We start from the raw sequence: 7,751 nt of genomic DNA on the forward strand, positions 1-7,751 counted from the left end.
GAGTCATGATGTCTGGGCTAACACACTAACTCTAAACTGAAAAGCTTAATTGAAATTTCAGGTGGAAATGAATCTAGTCACATCTTGTTCCCTAATGGATTTTGATCTACTTCCCCACATAGTGACAATTTCTGGCATGGTTAGTGATGTCTGCCTTAAAGAAAGCCATAATTATGTTGTCTATGGGGAACTGTAGGCACAACAGAGAAGCAATGGCATAGCTCTTACCAGACCAGAAAAGCAGGAGTGACTAGGGCTACTGACAGGCTGCAGGAACAATGACAGATCAGTAAGGAAAATACTTGCAGCATGCAAGATCTGGCTCTCTTTTGTGCTTTCCCAGCTGTACTTTCATAGCTATGGAAAAACATCCAACAATTTTTTATAACTAGAACACCATTCACTGTCCTTCTTCCAGAGTTCTGGCTAAAAATCCCAGAAGCAGTCTCAAAACAGGAACATAAATACCTGCAAATTGATGGGGTAATCTAACTCATGGCTTTTTATCATCAGAATCCAGGAAAGCAGACTGGAGTAGAAGTAAAAGGCAGCTGAATTTAGCAGGCTTTTAAGGAAAAATAAAAATATTTTCACATCCCTGCATACGCACAGAGCAAGTATTACTATCAAACAGGTCAAAATGATCAAGGCACAGTATCTACACACAGCCTAGGGATAACCAAGCTCTGGGAATGATGAAAGTGCTGTTATTTCTGCAAAAGGACATGTCACAGTTGTGTGAAGTGCAACCAGTTTTCACAGAGCAGAATAATCAGCAAGATCAACAGCCTGCTTCATGAAATGGGGAATCCAAGCTCCAGGACTGATGTGGCTCTTGGAGTTGGAGCATCCCAAAGAGGTAAGCTATTGTCTTGTTTCCTCCTTAAGTTGTGTCAAGCTGTTTTTATGAATTATTTTAAATGTCTGCAGACAGACTTCACTGGCTAATGCAGTAAGGAGATCAGACAAGAAGGTGTTCAGATGGTGGATGTTGACAAGATAAGAATGCGTGTGCATGAAAGAGTGGGGACTGTTCTGTCCACAGAAGAATGGTGGAGATGATATTAGGAGCGTCAGAGAGATTTGGTACTCCGGGGCTCATTTTCTGATCATCTAAATCCTCTTTACTACTATGTCACTAACTTCCAGAGAGCTATGATTTCCTCCATAACAGGTCTCTCCTTTCCTCTATAACTAACCTGTGTGCCTCTGCTGGATCCTGACATGTTCTCCTCCAGCTGTATGACTGGTACTCCCTGGAGCCCACAGGAGTCACAATTCCCAGATGACACCAGCTCACCATGATCCAGAAGTTCCCAGGTACTTCCTGGAGGACTTGTCACACTGAAAAATGGCAGAAACACAAATGTCAGAAGGAAGCATTTGTCATTGCTGGTATTCTCTGAAACCAAAGTCCATTGAGCTGTTGAACCTACTGATAACCAGGACAAAATTGGCTTGGACTCTGGCATATTGCTGAAAACCAAGATGTTACATCACCCAGGCAGTGATTACAATCTACAATCCAAGCTGATCTATCTACCTTTTCATCTGTCCTCATCTGCATTATCCTGTCATGCTTGGACGCTAACTATCTGAGCATTATTCAGTACCTGCCCAAGGAGTTTCTCTGTGCTTGGCATCCAGAACAGCAGAGATTTTGCAACATCGTTGGTTCACCCCCTTCTTCCTCACAGACAAAGCCCTGAATGCAAGCCATGGACAGTGCACTCTGTGGATCTCACTGTGGGATCACAGTGACCAATGCAGAACGAGGTGTTACACCGTACCTTACATTCCCCAGTTAGGAGCCCCATTCCCCAGGACCCACTATGATGTGTTTTTGAGAAGCTGTGAGTCAATGCAGGGGAGTCTAACAAGCTTTACAATAGTGGCTGAACACTCCAGATTTCTTCCAAGACAAGTGGAAGCCACTTTGGTGCTGAATAACCCAAATGCTTCCTGGATGCTTCAACAGGCATAATGGAGAAGCAGCAATGGGAGACTTATCTAACTGGCATTAATTACATGGAACCAGCAGTGTGGCCAGTGTGCCTCAGCAAGAAAGGAAGATAAAATCCCTGTCCCAGAGAGTCTGCAAATTAATGGCTAATGCAAATTCCTCTTTTCACACTGTACCGTAGTTTTGACTACAGGTAACTGTCCTCAGAGATGGCAGGACTCTAGATCTGCACTCTTCTGAATAATGGGTATATTCAAATGTCAGTACTGACTCAGCCCATCAGTTTTCTTCCTGTAGTGACTTTGAACAGGAATCTAAAATTCCTACACCATAAACTTTGGAGAAATCAAAACTTCAGAGAGAATCTGAAAATTGTAAGCGGGATCTATCTTGAGTCTGAAACACACACTTCCTCTTTGTAACAGGACTGCACACTTGCTATCTTTCTGGACAGTATCTAAAATACAGTCATTTAATGCTGATAACAAATCACAGTAACAATTGCCCAGTGTGTTTTACACATAGCAAGAGTGCATATGGGAGTGTGCAGGGCTAGGTAGCTCCCTGCAAGTCTCTCCCAAAGGCAATAAACGTCCTGCCTTATAAAGACACTGTGCTCACCTACTTTTGAAAAGTGTTTTCACCATACAAGTGAAAGCCCTAATGAGACCTCATCCAAATCAAAACCAAAATGTCTGTCCCAAGGCAAGTTTTGATCTTGGAAAAGAAAGAGCCATGAAAACCACAAGGAAATTAAGACAAAACTATTGGTTTCACACAGGCTCACTCCTGTGACAGGTGGCAGTATGAAGCCGAAAAGAGAAAGAATGGGTCTTTCATGGATAGATGGATCACAAAAGGAGAGCGAGCTACACAGCTAGCAGCTCTGAAGGGAAGATGATATTTTTCCCTTCGGCTGTCCTGAATAGACAATGAGACCAGCAGTGTCATGATCTAAGGAAAACAATGGACACAACAGACAGAAGCATGGCTGCACTGTCTGCAGAGCAATTATTTAAATGGAGGAAATCCATACAAATAGGGTTGTTTTTTGTTTTTTGGGTTTTTTTTTTTTGGGGGGGGGTGGCGTTAAACAAACTTCCGACAGAAGGGCAAAAAACAACCCTACTGAAAATATCCTATTCACAGAGATGCTAAAGGACACGCAGCAGGTCCATAGTGACTGCATAGCACATCCCAGCCATCTATGCTTTTAATGCTTAGGAGATACAGGCTGTGCTGTATTAATATGCAAAGTGTGCCTGCCTTCCCAATTAAATGGAAAATGCTATGATTAAAACCAGTCAGAAGATATTAGATGGATAGTGCTGAACTATGGGCTTTATTTCCTACGCACAGAAGCCCCACAGGAGTGCTGATGGAGTACATGCCAGGGAGATTACCAAAGGCGAAACAGAGCTGGGAAAAGAAAAGCACTTGAAGAAGCAGGAGGGGGAGAAAATGAGGAAGCTATTTACAGGAGGATTGAATTAACATAGTACCTCATCCTGGTCTCTCAGACATGGGCCCTCCGGGCCACACATATCTGGAGGGAAACCAAGCACCAGTGCTCACAGAAGCCAAGTCCTGGCACATGATTTTGAGGGAAGAAGGCCTCAGAGGCTGAGTGAATCATAGGGTAAGGGCCAGAGAGCCTTGAAATTCATAGCTGCACAGCCTTGAGGCAAAGCTCAGTGGGGACAGGGCTTTCCTGCGTCCTCTTCTTCCTCATTAGCATCAGCACTCTATCCCCTGCCACCTCACCGGGATGGGAGAAAAAAAACAGAACAGAGAAGTACAGCATGCTGGATAATTTACAATTAAACCCACGATGATGAGAGGATAAAACAGGAAACATTAATAACTGATTGGAGAGTCCCCTTTGCCCTGCTGTGAAGGGCCTACTCTAAATTGCCCATGTGGCTTTAACCCTCCCGGCTCCACTATGCGTCTCAGTCCCAGGCCATGGAGCTTCTTCCCCCACTTGCTCTTCCTTTCCATCTCTGAACGCTGCTGCGCCTTGTCACTGACGCACTCTGGGCCCGTGTTTCATGACTTGCATTTAATTAACAGTGATGGCAAAGTCAGGTATATTTATGGGGACTTCTAATCCTCACACTTACATTTCAGTTGCTATGGGTTTCCTTCCAGAGTTTGCTCCTTCTCTCCCACCCCCACCATGTAATGTGCACCAGAATAAAGTCTAATAAATTCTGCTATGTAATTGGCTGTATATTTTAGGAGTCCATCTATCCCAGTGCTGTGAAAACAGAGGCCTTCAAAAAACTACTGTAAGGACAGAAAACCCTGGAGCAGGGAGTCCAAAATACTTTGTTTCCTCAAACAACTGGTACTAAATTGCTACAGGCGCGACGTTGGAATGCTGAGAGGAGCAAAGCCCGAGCCAGTGGCAGCTGCGACATCGCAGGACTGCACTTGAAGGACAGCAATTGCCAGAAGTTGCAAGTTTGTCCAAAACTTATTTTGCCTGTCCAAGAGCCACAGAACCCCTAGCAGGGCTAACCAAAGGGCACTTTCTGCCTGCCCAGTGTGCACCTCAAGTGAGGTAGAGATACCTGATGTATGTTAATGCAATAATTCTTCAGGTTCTGGTAGTGCTCTCCCCTCCTAACACCCCAAAGACATTGAAAAGCCCAGGAAACTCTTTAAAGGACCTGGTTCCATCACAGGCAGTTCTAGAAAGATTGGGGGAAGGTCTCCACATTTTGAGAGTACAGAACTTTAGCTGCTCATCTTTAGGGTGGGATTCTTTTTAGCAGCAACATGCCCCCAAGTGAAGCCACAGCCAGGAAAGGGTGCACATTACCTCTAGACTGGCAGCTTAGCTCCAGCACAGGTTGGCAGTGCCATGTGTAATGATGGTACATTTTACTGACTTAACATCTTAACAGAGCTGGTTGCAACAGGTAGGATGCAAAGCACATCGGGGCTAGCTGTGTTTGAGGAAGCCTGTGCTGCTGTCTGCTAGACCCCTTTTGGAGATAAAGAAAAGAGATTTGCTCAGCACATTGCAAGAGTACTGAATTAAATGGGGGTGGGGGAGGATAACACATGTTATCGAAGGGACCAGTGCCTACAATTGGGGAGGGTTAAAAAGGTGATGGCTATGTAAATGAAAGCACTGACGATACAAGAACATTGCGTGCTCTATTTGAGGAGGCAGCTGCACCTAAAATATTAGAAATACCATCAGCAGCTCCAACTCATCATGGGACTTTCTTCTACAATGACCTGTAAAGAGGGAATATGCACACACAAAAAATGATCTGACCTGTTGTATCAGCATTTAGGACCACACTTCTCTTCTGAGGACAACAGGAATTGTCCACATGCAATGACAGCACTGACAGATGGGCCTGCAGATGCATCACCACCCATAACTGACCCTGAACATGTTCAGTACGTAGTAGGATTTACCCACTGTAATCTTTCTTTACACAATGAAAAGCTCCTGCATGAATACCCCATCTGATACCAACATAGCAAAGTGTCCCCTCACACCCAAACTCCCATTGACCCAAGAAATTTCAGTTCCACCCATTCCCTGCTGAATCTGAATAATCACTGTAAAACAAGAGAGACAGCGATATTAGACAGACAGATTTTTTTCTGGGTTGCTCATTTAAGTAAAAGAAGAAAAAGACAGAAGAGAAGAGGGATTAAATCCATAAAGTTGGCACATATGCTCCCTCCACAGAAAACACACAGAATTATGGCCAAAAATGTATGCCTGAATGCCATTGCACAAACTCTTTTATTTTTCTATCATTTCTCTACAATGCCAGAAGCTAACACCCCTTAATTCAGAATTTTCCACATTCTAAGTTTATGCCCAACATTAATGTTATTTAAACATCGCCTTATTTTTTCCTTCTCCCTCCTAAGAATTTCATGCTGGGTTTCTTTTTTTCCCCCCATTTTTTAATGGCAGTTTATTAAGAAAAGCTGACTGTACCTCCGCTTCGTCTGCTGGAACAGCACTGATGAATAAAAAACCCACCTCACAGGAGACAGTTTTATTCTGTTGATCGGAAGTCTGCCAGCCCAATTTATGATTGGACATAAGATCTCCAAATCTGAATTTATGTGTTGTAGTATAACGACAGGTCAATGAGATTAAAAGTATGTTCATGAGAGAGCTGTAAGGCAATTTGAGTTTCATGGTTCTGCGATGATTGGGCATTCAGTCTAAGAAAACCTGCCTTAATAAAACACTTGTAGTCCCCAGGAACAATCTGCACATTATTCATTATTGCAGCCTGGCTGTGGTCGCCTTCACCAACACCCCCTCGCCAATAAAAAAAGGAGAGAGAGAGAGAGAGAGAGAGAGAGAGAGAGAGAGAGAAGGAAAGCAACTCTTCCCCTCCTCCCTATTCAGATGAAGCCATCAGGGAGACAGTGCTGTTGATAACGAATGGGCTGAATTAACAATAGATACACTTCTCTTCCTTATCATATGGTTCACACAGTCAAAACAGGGAGGGGGAATGAAGGAGAAGGAGGAAAGCCTAAACCTCACAGTAATAAAAAGTCTGTACATGTGGGTCTCCCCCACCAGCTGAAAAATACATGGACTAAACACAGACCAGCAGTTTCTGTTCATATAAGGAGAAATTCACTTCTCTTCAAGGGACCGTTTATTGCAGAAACCCCACCCCATAAACCTTAAACACAGGACTTAAACGAGGCCTAGCCAGGTCACACAGGCTTGTGTAGGTCATATGAATCAGAGCAAATCTGCATAAATTCTAGAAATGGGCCTCCCAGTAGCATTTGGATCTAGGACCAAAAAGCCTTGCTGTTCAGAATACAGGCTTGGTTTTCAAGTGTTAGGGGCTGGTTTGGGCCACAGGTAGGAGGCAGCAAGTCATGCAAACTTTGGGTTCAGATTCAACTGTCTCCCAGGATTAGAGTCCAGTCCAAGATCTGGCTTCAGTATGTTATCATGATAACGCTCAAGAGAAGCTCAGATCTTCATCCAAAGTTACCTGTGGGCTCCAAGTTGTTTGCTTCTATGATTCTAGTTCACTCTATGTCTCCCTGCAAACAACTACTAGCTCAAGCCCAAACCAAACTCCTCAACTTGCTTTGGCATCACACCCAAACTCCTAACTACTCCCACCTCATACAGGAACGCTGCCTCCCCTTCAGATGACATAAGGCACCACATAAACAGAAGGGAGCCTGCAGCAAATCCAAAAGTCATCCTCTTTCCTCTGTAAGATGTTTCATTCTTCTACCATGTCTCTTTTCTTTATTGTCATAATAAAACAATTTTAATTCAAGAAAGATCACAGGATGTAATCCTTTGCTGGTGGGGAAAATGTTCCATGCTTTGTTTCCATATGGACTCTGTCTAAATGAACCAAATTCTTCATGTTCCTTTCACTGTACAAGCCCAAAGTCACCTTGCCTGATTTAAAAAGGGCTGGGAATCCACAACTCCAGTATACTTCGGTAATTGCTGTAGGTACCCAGCACTTCTGAATATTAAATGCTAATGCTGAAAAACTAGAGCAGAAGCATATGGAACGCAGTATAGCCTTGAGGACACAGGAAAGGGCTGAAGAAAGGAGCCTGAAAAAGGACAGAGCCAAAAGGAAATGATGGAGATTTGTTATATTTCTCTGTATATCTTCATAAATAAGGGTTCACAATACTGTAGTTTGACTATCCTAATCATCATGCAACAGACTCCCAAATTCAGGACCCCTGTGTACCTACAAAGCAGCTTACTGCTGAAGGGTCCAGAAAATTTTTGTTGAGT

The sequence above is a fragment of the Apteryx mantelli genome, chromosome 26, assembly GCF_036417845.1.
Source record: "Apteryx mantelli isolate bAptMan1 chromosome 26, bAptMan1.hap1, whole genome shotgun sequence".
NCBI classification, from domain to species: domain Eukaryota; kingdom Metazoa; phylum Chordata; class Aves; order Apterygiformes; family Apterygidae; genus Apteryx; species Apteryx mantelli.